Here is a 24,573-nt window from a genome sequence, read left to right on the forward strand (position 1 = left end):
TAGAGCAGGAGGAAATGGAAATGTTACAGCTGTCAGAGCTGCCCTTACTGCCCAGTCTTTGGAAAGGGAACTGCATTAGGCATTAATTATTCTTATTTCCTCTCCTTATTTTATCCTTCCTTCTCTTCCCCTCTGACCTTTTTAAATGCTAGGGAACTCTGATTTCAGTGCATCTCTCATCTCCACCTGTCTCTGCCTGGGAAAAGACATAGAAAAATCACAGATGCTTGTGTAGCAAAAAGAACAAGTATATATGGTGCCACAGACTCCATCTTTTCATTGCTGTGCTGCCCAGGGAGCACAAGGAGCCTGGGAAAATTTCAAATGTGAAATATCCACAGTGCCCTGACAGCACAGTGGTAATATACACCACTGCAGGCCGTTACACACCCTAAGTACTGCACTCCTTGAAATTTAGAGCATAGAATTACTATTATTTATTTCATACTTCTTCCTAGAGGTCAAGACTATGTCTTGCTATGTAAGCCTTTTATAGATAGGTACAACTGGGCAAAGTGCTGCACCATGGCTCGGAAATATCAGTTTCTAGCTCTTCTGCTGATTTACTGATGACCCCTAAAGCTACCTACATCAAGGTATTAGAAAGACCTGATATTAGACAGGCATGGAAGTGTCTGGCCAGCACAGCACATGCACCACAAGCATTGCTCAGAGCACATCAGATCCTTAAACACACCCAAGCGTCTTCCCCTCTCATGTCAGCAGGGAAATTGAATGGCAACCAGGTGCAAAGGTCTGCATATTGCCAGGCTGAGACCAAACATGGACAGGCAGTGGGAAGATTTCTTACCTGTTCATAGGTGTGAAACTGCAACACCGTCTCTCTGATAAGAGTCACGGGAGCAAAAGTGCACATTAGTAACAGTATGGAGCTTGAGCAGCTTATGAGAGGCAGTGTGTAATAAGCCAAAGCTGAAAGGAGCTTGGCATGGATGACCTGCAGGGAGATTCCTTTCAGTTTTAAGACTCAGTGCATGATAAAGTCTTTGCATAAATTTACAGGGAGCTTTTTATAGTGAAGGGGGGGGAAAGGAGCGTGAAAGTGCAGGCTGTAGAATATTGCCAGGAATGTTACCACTGATGATGCTTGTGGAAGAAAAAAGCTGGTAGCGACCCAAAGACAGAGCAAGTAGGAGGGTGTCTGTTCCATTGAACTCACTCTCTATTTTATCAATAGCCAGTGCTTTCCCCTCCCCTCATCCTTCCCCTTCTGAGTGGTTTACACATAGGTTTTTCATGGTAGACAGTGAGTGTGTTGTAACCCTCATCTTTTGACCACTGTTTCCCCGGTTCCTCTTTTGGAAATGGAAAGATTGGCTTTCCATTCCTGTTAGAGAAAAAATCAAAGTCTAGGCAAGGGCAAGGTAAATAGTAATGCACTGTGAGAGAGGTATGTTTAGTGACTTGGGCTTAGTGACAGCTCTGAATTAGTCATGCCCTTTCAGGAAGAAGAATTCGGGCTCCCCAGACAGCTAAATGAAGATGTCTGCTCATTTCATATTGAAAATAGGAAAGTGCATTGGTTGACTGAGAAAAGAAAAAGAAGATAATAAGGAAAATATGTCCTTATACAAATCAGTGATACCATCATTTTGAATACTGCATTCCTGTTTGGATTATTTATCTCAGAAAACAAAGGACACAAAGAGAATACACAGCAAAAGGCCAAAATGCATTAGCAGAGTATGAGGACAGAAGGTAGGAACACACTCACTAGACCAAATTGCCCAATGCCCCATCCAACCTGGCCTTAAATACCTGCAGGGATAGGGCTTCCACAGCCTCTCCGGGCAACCTGTGTCAGGAACTCACCACCCTGCAGAATTTCTTCCTAAACATGTCCTCTTTCAGATTAAAGCCATTGCCCCTTATCCTATCACTACACTCCCTGGTGAACAGCCCCTCTTCTCCCACTTTCCTGTAGGATCCCTTAAAGTATTGGAAAGCTGTTACTAGGCCACCCTGGAGCCTCTATTCTCCAGGATGAACCAGCCCAATTCTCGCAGCCTGTCTTCAATTTCTCCTTTTCCTTGATCATCTTCATGGCCCTCCTTTGGACTCTCCAACAGCTCTATGACTTTCTTGTACAGGAGACCCCAGAGCTGGACACAGTACTCCAGGTGGGGTCTCTCAAGAGCAGAGTAGAGGGGCAGAATCCCCCCCCTTGACCTGCTGGCCACGCTGTTCTTGATGCAGCGCAGGACACGGTTGGCCTTCTGAGCTCCTAGTGAATCAAGGAGGACAGAGAATATGGAGAACTGGGGAGACTTGTACTGAGTTTTAAGTGACAGCACAGCCCAAGGGCGATTCTTTTACTGCGACTCCTCTCCTTGGTAGGATTATAGGGACAGTGGCAGCAGCTGGGGTGCTGCACTGAGATGTTTGTAGGGCATGGGCGGTGGTTACATTGTCTTGGTCACAAAGCTCTTACAAATTACCAGGACTATGAAGTCCTCAGGGTTGTAGAACCTGTGCTGTGGATTCTCATTGCGATTTTCTGCAAATGTTGATTTTTCCTCAGTGCTAAATTGTTTCCCTGATGAATAGTATGGACGAAAAACAAATAACCCCTGCCTGAATAAGAACAGCTTTTCTAATTATTATTATTAAATTAGGAATAGGAAGTTCATAAAGCTCTTTGTGAAGATCCCGGTGTGCCTGTATCTGGTGAATTGGGAAAAGGAAGGGAGTTCATTTTGTAGCTGCTTTTGCTCTGTGAGCTTGGGGGTGTCCTTCATGCCAGGCGGCAACACTTCAGTAGAGAGTGAATGAAGGTGGGAGCATATTTATTTCCTTAAATCCTGGCGTCTGTCCCCGCATCCTTCTCTCAGCTGAGGGAGTAGTCATGGAAACAGCTAAGGACAGCCTTGCTCCAACAGCAAAGGTTTGGTCCCTTCCGTGGGGCAAGGAGAGACACAGTGAAGGGAAAAACACTGTCTGGGGTGACAGGGTCATCCTTGAATACATTTAGAAATTGTTATCAAATCTTTAATTTCACACCAAACTGAAAGGGATGGGAGAATCCTAGGTTTAGTGCCTCCTCTAAAGGAGACCTGAGGCAATTTTGCTGGTTTTGCTTTATGTGAGGAAATGTTCAGAAGAGCTGTTTCAATCTATCATGTCAATAACTCACAGACAAAAGGTGCCTAATAATATGCATTGACACAGCAGCCTATAATGGCTGTGTGGGAACTATTACATTTATTATTATACCAATGACCCATATACTATGGAAACGTTTATTTCCCTCCGCAGAAGTCTTTACTATTCTTTTAAGTACCATGAAAAGGAGATGAAATGAGAAGATAGCAGCCATATTCAGCATGCTAAGAAATAAAAGACATTTGAGCCACTTTCTATTCAGTCCCTGTTCACATCTTTAATAGGAACAATTAAAGAAATATGCCAGAGTATCTGAGCATATATATATGTGGCACAGATAACACTGCTTTTTGCATTCATATCTTTTAAAATGAGGTCAGTGAAAGATGGAAGTAAAGTACATATCTTTGACCTTGGTTTGTTAAGGTAAATACACAGCACAGTGTATGTACCATATATTTTAAAAAATCCTTGCACAGTTTTCCCCAGGGATTGCGGAAGGAATAGAAAGACCTACACATGACAGATGCTAATCATGTCACACTTGTGTGCACCTTCCAGATACTATGGTGATGAGACTGAGTCTCCAGACAGAATGAAGCACGGCTGTTTGTGCTGAATAGCCTGACTTTTCACAATTTAAAGATGACCCTTCACGTATTTTTCCTATAGGTTTGCTATGTTAATATTTATACAGAGAGGTATTAATAAACAGTGGCCTTTCATAAGTAAGCATTCAGCAAGTAAAACCCGTTGTCATTTATCAGTGGGAAGGGAAGGTGTAATAGATTTCAGCATTTTAAAGTCTATGCACACATAGTTTAATTTACCAGTTTTCCCAGGGGCCAGCAGCATGGATTTATACCTCATTGTGATGAGGTTCTTGACTGTAAACCAGCTGGCTATACAAGTAAAATAATGTATAAATGGTACAAATGTAAATAAATATTCCAGAGTAAATATGGCAGAACCAAATAAGAGACATGCTAACTTCCATTCTAGCCCAGGGTGCAGGCACTGCAACACAAAACTCATTATCTGGTCAGAATTGTTTAGGTGATCAGCTTTCACATTTGGCTGTACTGAGTGAAAATGGATTGTGGTCAGTGCTTGTATTCATAATTGCAGCAACATTCTGGAGTAAATAAGACTGGGGAGTGTTAGGACGGCTGAAGTGAGTGCGCTCCATGCTGTTGCAGAATCATTAGACTTTCAGGCAGGTGGCCCAGGATCCTGAAAAGCCAACAGCATTTAGTGCAGAAAACTGTCCTGACCTTTTGCTCAGCACAGCTTTTCTGAGACAGTCCCACCTTACCTATACATTGTAAGACAGTCATGGCTTCTGAGGCACACAGCATCCATCAGGACCTCTCCAGGAAGGTGACTTGTCATCCCAGGACACCTGCATGGCTGTGCAACAGCAAAACCTTGTGCACATTGCAGTGCACCAGCCCTGTTGCCTTACAGGTGTTTTGCCCTGCATGTCCTGAAGTGAGCAGAACCAGAGCATGAGATCAAGGCTGCATTCAGAGTAGGGAAAGGTGTAACCATGAAGTAAGGAATAGCTATCCACTTCAGGCAGAGCATCATGCCAATGTAGAAAGGTTGATTAAAGAGAGAACACCCCTGTGTCAAAAACATCCATATGGCCTCCAGCGATGTTGGAGTCTAAACCTGTTTTGTGAAAATGGCCCTGCAATAGCAATACCAAGGAGTATTCCCATTTCCATCACCAAACTGCTCCATACCCGCACTGAGCACACACCATCCTGGTACTGCCCAGTGTCCTTCATATATTAATGTTGCCTAATACCACTAAGCTGTTATTAAGGTGTCTGTCTAATCTTCCAGAAAGGAAAACTGTAAAACTAAGCAGTGAAATGAGTAGTAGAAAGCACCAAGCCACATCTAAGAAAGGTTTGAAATTAGAAACTGGTTTGGAAGCTTGTGCTTTGAAGCCTTTTAACCACAAGTATCTTGGCTTCCTCCTAGCCCCAGCTTTCTTTCATAAAAGGGATGAAATGCCGATCTACCTCATAGGGTGTTAAGAGTGTGATTCTTTGTTCCTCAGATGCTATGTAAGGGTAAAAAAAAAAGGCTGAGTGATGAATGTAAGCAAGCCTAGATTTCTTTGATTAATCTGCATTACAGTGGAGTGGATTATTTTTAGATTTCCTATCTCTCATCTCTAAACAGACCTTTAACAAGTATATAAAATTCACTTTTAACTAATCCATAAATGGCAGAATTTTGTTCCAGGGCTTTCCCATTTGCTGAATCAGGCTGCTGTTTTTTCTTTACTATATGAGAGTCATAAAAAATTGTCCAAACCTTTTTTTTTTTTTTTCACTAATTGACATAAGAACCTATAAAAGATTTTTCCACTTTCTGTATTAACACTTGCCAAAAAAGAGAGAAAAACACAACCTCAGGTGTTTTGTTTTTTTTTTCCTGAGGTTAATTCTGTGCAAAATAGATTGGTAAATGACTTGGACTTGTGGGAGAGAGGATAACATTCCTTGGTACAGAAAAAATTATGATGCTAGCAATAAATCCACATTTCCCTTACTTTTGAAGATAACTTTTGATCAATTAAAGTATTTATCTTAAAATCAAAAGGAAAATCCTTATTTCATCAGGGGAAGTTTAGGTTGGATATTAGGAAAAATTTCTTTACCAAAAGGCTTGTCAAGGATTGGAAGAGGCTGCCTAGGGAGGTGGTTGAGTCAACATTCCTGGAGGTGTTTAAAAGAGTGGATGTTGTCCTTGGTGACATGGTCTAGTGTTGGACCTAGTAAGGCTGGATAGATAGTTGGACTTGATGATCTTGAAGGTATCTTTCAACTGAAACCATCCTATGATTTTATGATTCATGGTATAATAGATGGCTTCCTCTAAGCTAATTCATACTTCAACTAGAGACTGAGCCTAAAACAAGTATCCCCAGTGAGTGTCATGATGAAAAATTCTCTCAGTCAAGTTCTTTTTGCACCACATCCTCTCTTTGACAAACCTTTTTCAGATCCCATGCCCAAGCTGGCAGCCACACCAAGATGTTCTTGCCTGCAAGTTCTCTCTGTACTTCATCCTTCCCTTCCTTCTCCTTTCTAGCACTGCTTCAGGCTCTTTCTTTATATCAGCCCTAACCCTAAGTCTAACAATGCATCTAACTGGATTTTTTCTCCATGAGCTTTCTCCTCACAGCCTATGTTTTCCTTTGGCAGTCACTTTGAAGACACACTGCAGCTAGAGCTCTTTTTGTCTCAAATCTCGCAGTAACCTTAACTCTAATCCTAACTACAGGCTGAGCCTTTCACAAAGCTTCCCAGCCAGTGCTCACCCAAAAAAATTCTTGCAGAAGACTTCTCTCTGCATCTCACCCTTCATCTTGGCAATCCCTTTTCAGTCCCAGTTCACTCTTTGCCCCACACAAACTGTTGCACGACCATTAACCCCAAGGGGATGATGGACTGGGTCCTCAAATATGTGTCCAGATGATTTTTTTTCCCATTCAGATTCTTTTGGCAGAGTTTTCCTAGACTTTTAAACCCCTTCTCAACCTCATTCTTACTGCAGCTACAAGCTCTTTCTTTCATCCTTAACTCTAGTAATAAATATAAAAGTAAGCTGAGCCTAGGATGGGGTCATGTGGTCATTGACCACACTGGAAAAATCTCCCAGCCAAGTCTTTACAGCCTATACTTTCTTTTGGCAGGTCCTTTTCCATTGCACTCCAAGTGAAGCTCGAGGCTCTTTTTTCCTCTCTCAGTCTTAATCTTAAAAGTAAACCTAACCTTAAACTGAACTTCAAAAAAGCCTCCCAAACTACTGCTGAGACCAAAAAAGGCCTCACAGAAAAGTTGTCCCATTGTCCTATCACTTCTCTTTGGCAGCCAACTTATCACTCCCACTCCAATGGGAGCTCATGACTCCATCTTTCTCTAAATGACAAATGTAAGTCTCAACCTAACAGTAATCCATATGCTCAGGCCCCTCCAGGCAGTATCCACACACAAAAAAATTGTGTAGCTCATTTGCTTTCCTCCCCAGCCTTTGCTTTGCCTTCTCCTTTCCAGCTGCAGCCCTGTGATTTCTCTTTTCCTCACCCCCAAACCTTGCCCTAACCCTACCTCAAACAGCAGCAACTGTGCAGAAAGCCAGCACAACTCTGATTTTTTTTTCAGCTTTCAGTCCGTGCTTTTATCCTTTTTGACTACTTATCTTTGACTTCTGAAGATAGAGAGAGGGAAAAAAAAGTGGGAGGGATCATGAGGAAAGGGTTGAGGGTTAATGTTCATAAGACTCTGCAAGCTATGATTTCTTTAAAGTGCAAGCTGTGCTATATATACTTCTATCTAAGAGCACGAGAACTGCTTGGATTTTCATAAGCACATAAGACATCTGTAAACATCCAGAGATTAGACTTGGGTAAATCTGCACCTTTGAAAAGTGTCCCAGTCTTACAGCACTTTGAATCATTATCATATTAACAATTCACATAGTTCTAATAAACCGAGTAATTCATGGTTTTCTGAATGCCCTTTCTGCTTCCCATTAGAGTCAATGTCAGTTTTGCCTTTGAATTCAATGAGAATGCCCAGCTATGACAGCTATTAAGTATCTCTCCCACTGTTATAGTAATGAGCAAGGCTAAAGTAAGTGAGAGCCCAATTCTGGAGAGCTAAAATCGTAGAGAGAGAAGATATTCAAAAAACGTGATACGCTCCCATTTCACAGATGGCGGAAAAATCAGAGAGAGATTTATAGCATGTTTACACAGATGGGTGCAGCCAGAATCAGCTGTGGTGCAGAAGCCTTATTGCTGTATTAGTTCACTGTGAGTGAGCTAATTAGGATTTTGACAGTCTTTCTTGGGTGAATCTAGTTGTGGCCTCTTCAAACTTTACTGCCACCAGCTGTCTGCTTTACACTTCTACCAGAGATTACTGCCCTTACATCTGGCTCAGCAGATGTGCTCCTGCATCAGCTGCTCCATTTCACAGTTCAGCATCTTAGCTTCAACCTCACTGAAGCTAAGCACATACTTAGATATGGAAATGTGAACTGGAGTGGCCGAGACACAGGTATGGATCTGTGCCTATCCAGCCTACTACTGGGGCAGTGACTTCTGCTGGAGAAATGGTCAGAACGCAACAATATTTGGAGACTCCTGAAGCAGAGGATGTCTTTCAGTGTGGGGACATTTGGGCATATGGGTCCCAGATGGGAGCTGGCTCATGTCCACAGGCTCAGAGCACAGGCGAGGAGCTCCTGTTTGCCTGTTTCCATCCTCTTGAGCACACCTAGATATATTGTCCAAGGTGACACAGGAAGCCATGGCAGAAACCCAGGTTTAATCATCCAGTTTCCTGAAGACCTTGAGCTCCTGAAAAAAAAATCCACACTGAAGGAATGGATTTGCAGGAGAACAGTGTTTCTAAGATCCCCTTCCCTCCCCTGTTGGTATACATATGTTCAGTGGCTCATGTATCCATATGGTAGTGAAGCCAATCACACTGTAGCTATACACAGTCCTATATTTTCCCCATCCTTTATCTCACTAACAGTTTCTCTCCTAAATTTGAATTATGAATGGTGGGAAGGACAGCAATATCAATGGAGAGTTCGAATTCCCTAGGAACTCCTTTTCTCTATAAGTTATTTACACATTTGCAGGTCCCAAAGTGGTACTGAGCCCTCTGGGCAAGGCTTGTGAGAATTTCTGTTTCTTGTCTCTTAAACTGAAATAGTTGGATTTTGAGGTTTTACAATTATGCTTTGTAAGTACCAATTGCCACAGCTTTGGTCAGAGGTGCCAATACTAAATATCCTTCCCTTCATTTGGAGCCAGTGCATATTTTCTCTCCTTTCCTTACAATCCCCCGAAGACTTGCTTCACCTCACACACTGCCCCCCTCCACACCTGTCTATTTTCAGATTAGCCACAGCCGCAGCTTTGTCTCATAAATCCTGCAAAGGAATCAGGAGTAGCTCTCACTCCAGTGGTCCAAATAATAAACAAATGCTCCTGTGAGTTTTTTCAAATCTGAAATATCCCTATTTTAGCCTGGAATTTGCACAAAAGCCTTCTTTTTCCATCTGCTTCATGCTTTTGCATTGTAGCTCTCAGAGGTGGCTGCAAGCTGCAACATTCTGAATACAGGGTAGGTCTCCTCAGATCACTTAAGATGTTTGGGAGATGTTTGAGTCTGCAGTTTTGGTCCATCATCACATTTTTGGACAATGTGCCACCTGGAACTTTTGATGTTCATATTCATTCTTCACTTGAACCACAAGCTCCCTGTTTGATCTCAGGGAATTCACAGGACGCTTCTGTGACTCACCTTGTCATCCTGCTTATCCATCTATAGCATAAATCCACAAGATAGAACCATCCTTTCCTATGTGTGTATGACACTCTTTGTTATGCTGCATCTGCAATATCACTGACCTGTCCTCTGCTAAAGCTACTCATGCCGATAATCAAGGGACGAGAAGAATACTTACATGTTTACAACTTTCTTTCTTAACTACTTTTGTACCTCAGCTCCTATTTCCTCCATCCCTTTCCACAGCATTATCCTTCAATTTCTTCCTGCACAACAGTAATGCGCCTGAGTCTGTAATGCATTATCTTCTCATAAAGGGTTATGTAATATTTTATATGCAGGATGCTGTATGAAAATAAATTGCATTACTGCACTGTATTAGGAAACTTTATCATAGACAGAAGGCATATTGCATCCTGTTTTTCTTGGAGGCTGAAACAATGAAATGGTATTAAGGATAGATGTACACATCAGATGCTTGGGGGAGGGAGTCCTGGAATATTTGTCATTTAAGTTGCTAAATGTCATCATTACTTAATATTCTAATTAATTCAGAAATAGTCTAGATAGAGTGGGGTTTTTCTCTCAGTTTTTGTTGCGTTTTTTTCTTCTAAGGCCTGAATTGCGTTGCCACACAACTGAATTGAGGAAGGTCACTGTCATTTAAGAGTTCCTGCAGTCAAGGTAAAGCCTAAAAACCATAAGTCTCCCTGTCCGCATGGGCATGAGAACACAACATTGACAGTCTTCAAATGTTTCTTTATCATACATGACAAATGGCAATTCATAAATGAATCTTAGCAGGTTGTGCTGGCTTTATGGAGGACTCAGATATCCTATAACTTTATCAGCCTCTCGCTATAATTCAGGCACCTCAAAAATACTATCCCTTCATCCACTGTTTGCTCCTGTGAATGCCAAAATGACTGAACAGGCTCAGGGTGAAGTGAATACTGGGGTACTGACTGAGTAAAACTAGATCAGACCCTTCACCTATGTGAATGGACAAAGTTCTGCCTGGGTCAGAGACCATCTCTTCACCCTAGGTTATCATCCCTAACTGCATCTTTTCCTCAGACCACTCTTGTTTCATTAAACAAATTTCTATGTTAAATGGTCTCTATTTGTTACACAGTAGTGATTTCTAACTATCGACCTGATATCTGTTTAACACTGACAAGGTTTAGATGCAGATAGGAATTTCCTCCAGTATCTGAAATCCTTGCAATTCATTGGCTATTGGGCTGATGTTTGTTAGTCTCCTAAGGATATAGGGAGACATTAGGTCATTTTTTAACTCTTCCACGTGTAAGGCTGTCATTTGTTTATGGGCTTTTTTGAGCAAGCGTGGGAACTGAGTTCTTTTTGCAGGTGCAAAATAAGCACAAACAACGTGTAAACAGATGGTCCAACATCCTTTTCCCCATCTTTGTTAAAGCCAGGATTTTTCAGACACCCATTCTTCCAAAACAAGTTGGGGAAATGTTTTCTGTCTAGAAAATAAGCCACACACTCAAGACATACACATAAACCACTGATAGATTAACACAGGAAAAGCAGAAATCTCTTGCAACTGTAATTCTGGGGACATTAGGTGAAACTCTTTTACAGTAAAGGTCCACTCTTAATCCGGCAGATTGCATGTGTTCTTGACTACACTTCATACAATTTTTATCTGTCTATCTATATATCTATCTAATATATCCATCATCTAGATGTATACGTATACATACAAATACATATTATTATATTTTTTACTATCTGGTTTTATATTTTTATATTTTAGTGATAAAAAAAGACCATAAACCATGCTTGGTGACTGAACAACTGGTTCTAGTCTAAACTTCTTTCTTTCTTACTCTTTCTCCCTTCTTTCCATTTCTTGTTTTCCACCACCAGTATCCAACTATAGTTGTTACAGCTATATTACAGGGTTTTTTTGTTCTCTTCACTAAATTCACTAAACTCAGGACAAACCTCTAGAATAACATTTCCTTTTCTTTTGTTTTCATTTTTGTTTGCATTCCACTTCCAGCTGTGTGCTGGGGTCAGGGCGTCAGCAGCAGCTGGAGTTGTGTTTAGCTAGTGGCACGTGGAGGGCAGAGGTACATTCACCATGGAGCATTAGGAATCACCATTTTAGAAACATTTTCCCCTGAAAAGATGGATCCAGCTGCTCTCGCTCCATTTAGAAATCTCCTTCTGATTTTTTAATCCCAATACTTTTCTGCTAGATCTGAAATAGACATGACAGTTTCTGGGGATTACAGATTGTTTCTTCAACATTAGAGAGCTTCTTATGCTAGTTCCCTGGTGACCTCAACAGCATTTTCTATCCCTGACCTTGGAGAAAGTTTGTAGCCTGTAAGATTGGATAACTGAATGTCTCTCACACATGCTGAAGTCTTGCAGTGGATACTGATGAACAGCATCAAACCTTGTGCTCAGAGAAGAAGAAAATGTTTCATGTTCAAATGAGCATCAGTAGATGTGACAGAAAGATTTTCTTTGAACCTTTTTGTTCATCATCAAACTTAGGGTTCCTTGATTTCCTTCCTTTAGCATTGTCATCATTTAACCCCAGCTGGCAACTAAGCCCCACACAGCCACTTGCTCACTCTGCCCCCCCACCTCAATGGGATGGAGGAGAGAAGCGTAAAAAGCGAGAAAACATGTGGGTTGAGGTAAAGATAGTTTAATGGGAAAAGAAAAAGCCACTTCCCCAAACAAAGCAAAGCACGGAATTTATTCCCCACTTCCCATGGGCAGGCAGGTGCTCAGCCATCCCCAGGAATGCAGGGCTGCATCACATGTAATGGTTACTTGGGAAGACAAATGCCATCCCTCTGAACATCCCTTCTTTCCCTCTTCTTCCCCAGCTGTATATTCTGAGCATGATGTCATATAGTATAGTATATATCCCTTTTGTCAGTCGGGGTCAGGTGTCCCTACTGTGTCCTCTCCCAACTCCTTGTGCACCCCCAGCCTACTCACTAGTGGGGTGGGGTCAGGAGCAGGAAAGGCCTTGGCACTGTGTAGGCTCAACAGCAATGAAAAAAACCCTGTGTTATCAGCACTGTTTTCAGAACAAATCCCAAACACAGCCCTATAACACCTACTTTGAAGAAAATGAACTCTGTCAAAGTCAAAACCAGCACAAACATGAATCACAGCTTTACCATTTTTTTAGTATATATTCATTCATTCATTCATTCATTCTTTCATTCATTCATTCAGGTTTATATGAAAAATTTTATACTATCATCCTTCACTCTTGCAGGAGCATAAGTTGCTAATGATGGTACTGCTTCTGCTTCTTTTCTGCTGTAAACTGCACTTTTGGGGGCTTCTTACTTAAAGTAGTGACTTAGTAAGAAAACAATGGAATATTCAAACCAGGGTTTCTATTAAGAAATTTTGATTCAGGAAGTTCTTTCAAGCCTACCATTCTGTACTGTGAGAATAGTGTACACTTTTTCACAATTTGGAAAAAGTCTCCTTCTGTAAAAATAATAAAATATGAATAGATCTATTTTGCCACACTGTTTTCCAAAGATTGGCTTTTGTTGTTGTTTTCATAGTAAGTATATTTCTGTTTGAGTCAAAAATAGTTGGCAAACCAAGTGTTTGACATTTGCACTACTTAATGAAAACATTATGTCATGAAAAATTTATTATTGCCTTTGTCCCTCATTTCATTCAAAGGAAGGAAAAACATTCTCAAGGGCTTTTGAAGACAGGACTGTGAAGCAGTTCTGCAGTGGTATATAGGTATGTCTGTACTGAAAACAGCTGTGAGAAAGACGTTTTCCTAAGTATTAAAAATTGCAAATGAATGACTGAGAAGAAGTCTTACAACCCTTCAGAGATGGAGAGTGTGGCTTTACAGTCATTTTATGATGAAATGACTGTGGACTGCTTTGTAAAGGGGCGTTCTTGTCCCCATCTCTGTACTTGGCCATGTGTTCCCTTTCGTCCACTGCACAACAGGTATGGATCCAACTGAAAAAGCAGTCTGGTCTTTTGATATGGTTTGTTAGATATGCTTAAATCTGTTAAACCACCCCCCCCCCCCCATTCTTCATGGGAACAGCTGACATGAGCACATTTCTGAGGAACAAGAGTTTTCAAGAATTCCTCTGCAACAATGCATGGAAAGGGCAGACTTGTCCTGCTCTGAAAGGCGAGTAAAAGCTTGTCATCAGAGAAGGAGATGAGACCTGCTGTGACCCTGCCTGGAAAACTTAGGTCACCTATTGATACATACATATGTGTCTGTGCATGTGTGTATCTATATTATATATATATATATACATATGTAAATAGATATATATACACACACCCTTACTTCTGATGGCATTACTGAAGCTTCTGCTGCCCTGACAGTGACTGAGCAGCAGTGACAATGGAAGGGAAAAGGGGTATTTTCTAATTTCTCTGGGTTCTCTTACCCCTATAATGGTCAGACTCCAAAGGCATTGCCCCAGCTGTCTGTCCTTACTTCTTTCTTACTCTGAAAAAAAAAAAAAGGCAAAAAAAGCGCAAAACTGGATCTGAATCTTTTTGTTTCATTCTTACAATTTTATTCCACTATTTATGCCACCAGTCAGGTTCTGTAGTCTGTTACAGCTGTGAAAACCCAAGATAACTCCAGATTTTCCTGTACAACTGCTCTGTCAGAATTGGGCTCTTGATATCTGACATGAACTGTCTACTTCCTATCCTACTTACTAGATCAGATATCATGCAAATCTCATTGTGAATCATACTGCAGTTAAACCTGTGAAATTCATTTCTGTAGTAACCAGACCAGTTAAGGGAAGGGTATATACAGGATTTAAAAAAAACCCATTTCCTTCATGGCCTGCTTGCACGAACTCTGAAACATACATCAATGAGAGGCAGAACCCATTTTTTATCAATTGAAAACAGGAAAAAAAAATCTGGCAGGAAAGGAATTTGGGTTCATGTGAGATAGATCATAGCAGTATGGACAGTGTGGGACAAGCCTCTAGTGATTTCAAGCTAGGATGGCCCGGAGTATGTGTGCTGCAAAGCAGATGAGGAGTAAAGCTTTTCCTTGGGACTCCATGGGCAGTGTCTGCAGGCATTGTGATGGGAGGGTCTCACTACAGTCTATTTTTGACTTCAGAAATGAAAATTTAGCTTTTTCATGTTCGTAATTCTCATTAAAATGGTGACAGCAAAACACGTGACCTGGCTTTCAAGGGAATGTGTGGATTCTGTTCTATCTGTCAAGGTCTCTGTCTCTGTGTAATCTAAGCACGGAGCCTATTTAGTAATTCTGCTTCCGACATGCTTTGTGGCTTTGGGAACTTCACTTGGCTTTATCTTCCTCATAAAGAAGCTTATTCATCTGTAAAATGAGGATAATAATATTTCCCTACCTAAAGAGTGTTGGGAGGCTTATTTTGCTAATGTTTGCGAAGTGTTTTGAGATCCTTATATTGAAAGCACTATAAAAATGCAAAGTATTACTTAATCCCCCGGGTCTGCTATTATTTAAATATGTCAGTTATTGTTTTGCACTATTTATCTTTTGCCTTTATGTTACTTTTAATACAATACTATTATTGCTGTTTTGCTACTGTATGAATGTGACACAGGAATTAATCTTCCTCTACTGAGTATTATTTACACACAGCCACACAAGGTTGGTGAAAAGGATTTACCTGGCAACTGCACACGATTGCAATCAATCACAAAGCAATAGCATCTGATAATGCAATATTAAGAAATCTTATCGCTCCATATCTTATGGCCAACTTGGCTATACAAGTTCCAGCAGCACGCTTGCAGCCTTTAGTGCAATGGAAAATTATTAGGAAATATACAAATGTTCTGCACATATAAATGTGATTTGCTAAAAGCCTCAACCAATGCAGAATAAAAGTTCTTCCTTTTAAACTCTAATTGGAAGTTAACCTTTAGCTCACAAATCCCAGTAAAGGAAATGGCTTTTCTAATCTTATTTGCTCTTTATGGTTTTACAACATTATGTTGTTATTTCTGAATTATTTTTTATTTTTTTTTATATAGTTGACATTAAGAATATCAACATGACACACAAAATGAGTGATAAATTAAACATTTAGGAATTGTCCTAAAAGGCAGACCAATGGTTTACTTAGTCCAATATCCTCTTACTAACAATAGCCACTATCAGATCCTTTCAAAGGTTTATATCCCTAATATTTTCTGTAATTTTTAATGTCAAAAAAGATCAGTATGATTATTATATGACTGTATGAAGGGCTGTTGCAAATGCATGATAATAACATCTCTGAAAATGCCTAATCTTTGCTAGATGTTGTGATAAAAAAAACTTTACTTCTAATATTCTGACCTTTTTGCCTGCCATTGTAATTGAATATCCCTGCATTAATGGCAGAAAAGAGAACCTGTTAAACAGTGTTGTCTTTTCCACTGTCTAGAATATTTCTCTACAGTTCTTCTTACACTCCACTGTTGGTGACTTGGTGCTCTTTGTTCTATCAGCTTGTTTCAGCATTTTTTGTTGATGCTACACTCTCTGGGACTGCCTCATCATTACTATATGAGACAATAGTCCTGTTATGAGCAGGCATCCTTTGGAGTAAAAGGAGACCAGTGCCAAGAATCCACTTAGGTTCTTTCTTATACATATTTTTTTTTCCCTCCTTAATTGCTCCTTAGCTCCCTCACAGTTTCATAGCTTATCCTTAGAAAATATATATATTTAGATTAGCTCTTCTGATTTGTTCTTTAAGTCCTTTTGCTCTTTAAATTATCTCATAAATTTTACTCCATAATTTGGTTGCCCTTGTTTAGATGTCTCTCCAGGGAGATCGTTGGGACTGCATTTCCATTTTCTGTATTGAATTCAATTCTCTGTTATTTCTTAGGTTCAGAAACTGTCTTGAATCTATCCATAGTTGATTTGTTTCTTTTCTCATTTGCTGGTTTCAGGATTACTGGGTTTTGTTCTGTGTTTGGTACAGTTCTGCTGTCCATTATATTGATGGATTTCTTCCGTACTTAAGTACTGGAATTCCACAATAATTTAGAAGGACATAAAGACTTAAATCAGGAAAACACTAAAACTTATATTTAAACCCCATCAACTAAATGCATGTCAGTGATTTGCTGAATTAGTCCTAAGTGCAACCAGTAAGCAAGTACTAAATGGGAACAATAACATTTCCTTGATAGCACTTTCTCAGAGATGGAGGAATTGACTTGTGTGGGGTATTGCCTAATGGCCTTTCCTCTTATTCTCTCTGGATTCCCTTGTTTTATCTCTCTGTATACTCTGCCTTTAAGCAGTGACTGTGATTAGCACACTTATGAAGCGACTATCCAGTGTCAGATCATATACTAGGCTTTACACCACTGATTTGGTCTATGATGACAAGTTTGATATTCCAATATTCAGTGTATTATCACCAAATATCTAATACAGGAAAAGAATAAAATGTGCTTCTAAAACTTTTTTAATATACATATATATATAAATAATGCAAACCACCAGCACTTAGTTTATCTCAAATTGTATAGATGCTGCTATCCAGGAATGCTTTTCCTTCTGAAATATTTTAATCCTTTTTTCCTTTACAATTCGTTGATATTTAGACTTTTCCACCTAATTTTCTCAAATAATTCTTCAAATATTTTTCAGCTTGTGGCTCACAGCAATACAATTGACAGATATGGGGTGGCAAGGCCTGTGCTTGCTGTGGATATTTGCAATATCAATTCTTAAGACTGAGCATGATGAAGCAGGGCAGGATCCCAACTTCTTCATTCTCATTCCGTCATGACCTGTCCTTTGTTTTTAGTTCCTGACTTCAACATAGGCTTGTTGAGGTCAAGGGAGGTGATTCTGCCCCTCTACACTGCTCTTGTGAGATCCCACCTGGAGCTCTGGGGTCCTCAGTACAGAAAAGGTATAGAGCTGTTGGAGTGAGTCCAGAGGAGGGACACAAAGATTATCAAGGGGCTGGAGCACCTCTCCTATGAAGACAGGCTGAGAGAGTTGGGCTTGTTCAGCCTGCAGAAGAGAAGGCTCCGGGGTGACCTAGTTGTGGCATTCCAATACTTTAAGAGGTCCTACAGGAAAGTGAGAGAGGGTCTGGTCACCGGAGAGTGTAGTGATAGGACAAAGGGCGGTGGTTTTAAGCTAAAGAGGATAGGTTTAGATTAGATGCTAGGAAGAAATAATTTACTATGAGGGTGGTGAGGCCCTCACACAAGTTGCCCAGAGAGGCCATGGAAGCCATTTAAGGCCAGGTTGGGTGGGGCTTTGGGCAATTTGGTCTAATGAGGGTTTCCCTGTCCATGGCAGGGGGGTTGGCATTAGATGATCTTTGAGATCCCTTCCAACCCAAACCATTCTAGGATTCTATGATAATCATACAAAAAAGGTTCAAGGTAATTGCAGTCAAGACCATGAATTATATTTATTTATTCCGCTGTCTTAAAAAAAAAAAAAACAAAAACCAAAACCTGAGAATAATGAAAGCACAGACCTGGTAAAAGTATTTTATTGCATAAATAATGTCAAATAAACCAGAACATTTGATGTGGGTAAAATTTGATCTGTCAGTATTGTGTTGCTAGGATTATGGTGAATGCTGTCTAACCGTAGGATCCTGAACAAAGTGAGTTTATAGGTCATCTTCCTTCTCCAGGACCTCCCTGTACTTTCCTCCTAGGGACTCATAGTTACATTATTGGAAATAATAGATGGATCTCTGTAAAACAAGCATTGTGAGAAAACTGGATTTAAAGAACAGGAAAGATGATATGCCATTTGCAGTGAAGGATAAAGATTTCTGAGACTTTAACCTGGTAGGTGACCCCCATCTTTATTTTGGCACTGACTGTCTGTTTTAGGCAAACAATTTAATTTCTCTCCAGTTTCTGTATCCATAACATGGGAGTTATACTTTTATGTCAGAGTTGGCAAATTTCCCTTACTAAACAAGCTGATAAAATTTTCATCTCACCAAGAACTGCAAGACAAAGGAAGGAAGAGCTTAGAAAGAAACCCTCAAGAAAGTGATGACAAGTTTGCTGGAGGTTTTACTGCTCTCAGTATGTACAGTGTGGGTATGAACAGGAATCCCAGAGCAATCCTGAAACTTCAGCAACAGTACCCCCCACCAGCTTTTCCCTTCCTCAGCCAGTGCAGTCCTACTATTAATAAAACTACATGGTCCTCGTGTCACAGTCATGATTGTTGGAAAGCCACCTGGGGATCATGCATCACCATTAGGGTACTCCTTTGATATAAAACCGTCCTTGGAATTTATTCATTAGCGCTGGGAGTTCTCTGAGGTGCTCAACTATTATTTCTGGAAAGCTAAGGAGTATTTCTATCCTTGGATGGCACCTCACAGTAATCCATGTTTCACATTTGGGCTTTTTGTGGGGTTTGTTTGGGGATTTTTTCATAAAAAAACCCTTCAACGTTCTTTTTTTTAAATTAAGCCTGTAGAACCCAAGAGTTCTTCTTCATTTTTAAGACCAAATTGAGCCTGAAGATTTGAACATCAAATATTGTTTATGGGCATTTACACTTAGAAAGACAAAATCTGAGACGGTGGCTGCAGCGTGACATCAGAACCAACCACAGTGCAATATTCAATAGATAACGGGGTTTTTTTTCATCAGCTGTGGTAAATAAAACATCAAGAAAAGAAATCAAAGATCACCATCACATGACAGAACAATGGTACAACCTTGAGAATGGTCAAATGAAGGATACTTTTTAATCAGTTGTTTTATTTTGGATTTCTCTCTCCTATTGAAACATTATTATGTATAAAGAACATTTGTATTTGTCCAGCCCCAAGGACCTGCTTCCGTATTAAAGCTCTTCTGAATAGCTGACAGTGCATTTTGACATTATGCTTCTTCCATTGGGCTACATGGTATTTTTGCAATAGTCACAAGGAAAAAGAAGCAGAATTAAGGAAGCTAACATAGTGCTTACACTTGCACAACCCTTCCCTCTCACGTGACATTCATAGGCCTCACCCAGGAACACCAAACAAGAGTTTCCACACAGCAAGACTGGTTTGGAAAAGTCAGAATTCCAAATCCACTTGCAACAATATATTTGGTAGAGTATTCACATCTATCAAGTGACTACTGACTTCCACTGCAATGGCCTGACTCTGCTCTGTAAGAGGTATCAGAATAGGAGACAGTGCAATCGGAAAGGCAGCTTGCAGAGGAGTGGCGTACAAATCAGCCTGCTCATTCCTTCCCTTCCAGCAGCACTGATCCCACTGCTGTGACAGACTGACACATCTCTATATCGAATTAACATTTCGCACTGAATTCAGCTAAGGCAGCTGCTCTGCACAGGGGAGTTTCTTGAAGGCTTACTGAAGGTCAACAGTACGGAGGCATGAAAAGAGCTTTTGACTGCCTCTCTTTTGCTGGCCCACCCCTGTAGAAACATATTCTTTCTATGGAATATGGGAACAATCTGGGAAAGATCCAGTCTGGGCTGAACTCACCATTCGTATGAATAAAAGAAGACAAGAATGGCTTATGCTGTGCTGCATAAGGAGACGTTGACACATAAGAAGAACTTGCTGAAGAATACACCTAACCTGAAAAATGAGGGTTTCCTGATACCACAGTAAGGGTAAGATAAGACATTAGGAACTTCTGTTTTCAAAAATCTCTAGAGTCTTGTTTGTTTTAAGACTGCAGGCAGTCTCAAAGCTATTTTCAAATAAATTTCTTAGCTAAGGTTCCTTTCCATGCTTTTCTGTCCCCCTGTTACCAAAAATACTAAGAACCTGCAGTTTCAGAAGGAAGTTTGGGACTTTCAGATGTGTCCAGTTACAAATCAGGTGGTTTCTAGTATGTCTGTGGGATTGTGCCCTGTGTTTCAACAAAGGAAAGAAGAATGTTCCACGGCAAAGCAGAATGTCAGGCTGAATGAGAAGGCTAAGCAGATGTGCTAAGTCTGTATCAGAAAGCCCATAAACATGGATGTGGTCCAGATTCTTCAGTTTTGGAAGGAATGTTTAAAACCATAATTCAGAGGCAGCCATTGTTCTGATATGCAGAATATTTTTTTGGTAAAATACCTTATTGCTTTGCATTGACCAGCCCCATCGTCACTATTGGTTCCAAGAAAGTGCAATTTTCCTATCCGACCCTTTGGGATATTTGAACAAATTACAGAGAAAAGAAGTTACAGCTAGCTGTAACAGCAAAGTAAGAATGTACTGAGTTACTCAGAAGAGATAAAGCCAAGTTACTTCTGTTGTGAATTTAATTCTCACAGCAGCACTCCCATCAGCCTAATCATCATGCAGGATATTGAGAATTTTCCTGCTTAATCAACCAGTCTTTCTGTGACTTTTGGATAACATTTGTGTTATGTGCATACAATGTACAACCATAAATCCCAGACTTAAGTTATATATAAGCTCCTAAATCACCTTGGAAAATATTTTCACTTCAACCCTCTACCCAGGGATGACAGTACATCCCATTTTACCTTTGATGCAAAGGCTGTGACTTACTGATGTACTCAGACACAATGTAAAAAAAAACACTTCCAGGGATGTCTTCCTGTTACAGGACATCACTCTTACATGGAGAAGACTACACTTACTGTCTAACTGGACTTAATTTAGGTACCTTCAGGCTCCTTTACAAACCCCAATGTTAGGTATATTTAAAAAATTAAGAGATTGAAGGAAGAGATCTACCTTATCTGCTGCACCTACTGCTTCTCATAAAGTACTTTGAAGCATGAGAACATTTTCTCTCTCAGGGTTAAGCGTGACATACTGGGCCATCTCAATCACAATCCTGCTCAGTACAGTAAGATGCTACGCATTTTTACGTGTATTTGAGTGCTTTATGACACCCTCCAGCACAGTATCCCTAGGTTGGCTATCCCCATGACAGATTACCCAAGCAGTGGATGCAGAAACACCTGGAGTATGTCAGCATAAGTGTGCACTGGTTTAGCCATGTTTGGGCAGGATTATGCAAGGTGGACTGAACACTTCAACTCTGGGTTAGTTCAGGAATCCCTGCACTTCAGAGTCAACACTACCATGGGTCTTCAGTGTTTCCATACTCCTATCTAAAGCTGTCACGGCTTCAGTTACCCACATTTCACTTCCTCTGGGTTATCTCACTTCTACGTTACCTTTGTTAATTGACCTCTGGATGCACACTTAATTTCCAAATGGTGAACTGAAGGCCAGAAAGGCAAAATGAATTGCCCAAGGACACACAGAAATTCTATGGCAAAGTCACAGAGACGCTAAAGCACATTAATTATTTAAGTAGCCTGCTATTTAAATGGGGATGTGTGCACAGAAGCAAGTGGAATGCAGAGCAGTGGAAAGTTGAACCAGTTAATCTATGCACACAGAGCAGCACTGTGTGTTCTCACTGGCTTATTTTCCGGTTTGACTCCAGTATTTTGGCCCTGTCATGCCCAAGCTGATACCCCTTGGTTTCTGCAGGGGTCATGAGCTGTGATCACAGCCACATGAAGGAGTTAGGCTGTAATCTTAGCCTAGATGCCAGAGAAGCCCCCACCTCGAGTGCCCCTCAGCTGCACTTTCCCATACCTCCTGTTTCAACGTTCACAGAGACAGAGGAGTTCGGATGTCTGTGTCTGCCTTCATGAAGATGTTCTTTGTGCCCTCTGTTTCTTGGCTGTGAATTTTGGACTCATATGACACTGGGAGGCATACATAACGCTCTGTCTACCTTACTGGCTTCAGTCTCTGGGTGGCTGCTTTCCGTCAGGGCTATCTCCCCATAAGTTCACTAATACAGAAGGGCAAGCACGTTGTTTTCTGTATTCTCGAATCTGACTAAGGGGAAATGTTTATGGCCTTATTTATAATTACAGGCCTACTGTAATTACAGTTATATATTAACATTATATTTTCCAAGCAACATTAATAGAAGTAAAGGTAATAAAATTATTAGCTGTCTTAATGCTGAAGCTATGGGATTATAGTTATGTACTGTTCCTTAGAAACCAGAAGTTAGACACAGTCCCCTGACTGTGCAATAACTCCTGCGGTCTGGCATTTCTTTGGCAACTGATCACAATTTAACTCCAAACAGCCTGAAACCTGCGTCTAGCAGAAAGAAGAACATCTACTTTGTTGTGGCAGTACGTGCAGAGTCAGCTGAGGTAGCCATGATTTCAGGAACACCTGAAGAGCAAATGCCTTCAAATCTGGCTCAGACCCCTACATCCCACTTCCCAGTCTCAGCTGAAAACAGTGCCAGAGAGGTCAGTGAATCCGGTGTGACATAGCCACTGTGCCACAACTTGACCCTTGGGATGGCTGCTCCCTGCTGCCAGTCCTCACTGAGGGCTCCTGCACTAAATGGCAGCCAGGGATTAGCAGAAATGGACTCCAGCAGCAGAAAGGCTGGCTACCCAACTCTTGTCGGAGGAGAATAACAAAACACTTGTCTTATCAGTGAAACCCATACTTCAGAAGTAAATGAGGAAGCTTTAAATCAGCTTCAGATCTCACAGTTGCTTTTATTCTTGCTACATCGTACAACTGGTGTGCACTAATCATGAAAATTAATAGAAACACTTTGAAATGAGCCTCTAACATATGCATTTCCATAAGAGAAGTTGTGAGTTGTGCCGTCGCTTTTTGTGGTAGTCCCACCACTCGCTCATGTCTGTATTTCAAGATAAACATAGGCAAATAAAACCATCATTTTGTTTTCTTAGCTCTCTTACTAAATAGCTCACACTCATGTTTAATCTCCTCACACACTGTTTTGGCACTTGAGTTGTGCCTAACACCATCATTTAGTCTTTATCAAAAAAGTTCCACTGTCCCTTATCTGGTGTGTCTACATAAAGGCTCTGCTAAAATTATCATGTACTAGGAATCGAAATAAGATGCATCTGACACAGTTACAATATTTAAAAAAATCAAAATCACACCTTACCTTTTATTTTTCCATTGCAGAAAAGCTACCTTTGCCTTGCTTGTGGTGTAATGTGGTATGAGGGATAGCTCTACAGAGAATTGTGTGTTGGAACAACTGAAAAAAATATATTTATGGTGTAGAAAAAGGGCCATGAAAAAAAAAGAAGGGAATCAGAGAATGAAATGAAATCAACAACCAGGCAAGGATTCAAGTTCCTCAGTTTTACACTGGGTTATGAATCCTGAAAAGTGGCTTAGCTTATATTCAGAGCCAGCTTTATAATCAACAGAAATATTGATGCCATTAAAAGGAGATGATTGGTTAGGCACAATAGAGAACTAGACAGGGGGTTAATTTGCTCCTGAAGCGTGACAGAATAGTGCCATTATTCCTAGTTTACACCAGTTTTAAAGAGAGACAGTTTATGATATCCAGGTCGCTGGATTTGGTTTGAGCTCATCACCAGCTTGTAGATGATTGTGAGAGGACCTGTTAAAAGAGATATTTGGTTAACTATGTCCTCCCTAGCCCCTGTTAAAAGCAAATCCTGCACAGTGCTCTTGCAACTAGCAGTCAGACTATCCTTTCCTACTTCTTGTCAGCTAGCAATAAAACACCAGATGGTGTCCCTCCAAAAATAAATTCATTATAGTTTAATTCTGGGTTTTCTTAAAGAATTTAGGGACAGAACTTCAGCTAATGCAAATCAACACAGTGCCGCTGAAGTCAATGCAGCTCTGACATTTTATACCATCTGAGTAATATGAATTAATATTTTTAACTTCTTTTGAAGGAATACTGTATCCTTTCTCCCTACATTTAAAAGGTCTCATTCCACATCTTATTTGGTCACATTACCCAGAATTCATAGCTGGTGCTCCTTGGTACCCAGCAACTCACAGGCCATGTCCTTCTGTGTATTAGTTTAGGCTAATTCGCCATTGAGGCACCCTGTAACCATTATCTTCTAATGTCTTTTTTCTTTTTTTTTTTACTGTCTGTGACTCTGAGACACCCATTAACTTCTGACAACACACCAGACTATTAATGAAAGAATATTTTAAGAGCCACTGGCCTTGTGATGCTTGTGTTTCTGTGTATGTTTAGTTTCCCCATCCATCGAATGAGGACGGAAGTCTTCAATTGCACTGTTAAC

The sequence above is a fragment of the Gallinula chloropus genome, assembly GCF_964237585.1.
Source record: "Gallinula chloropus genome assembly, chromosome: 2".
NCBI lineage: Eukaryota > Metazoa > Chordata > Aves > Gruiformes > Rallidae > Gallinula > Gallinula chloropus.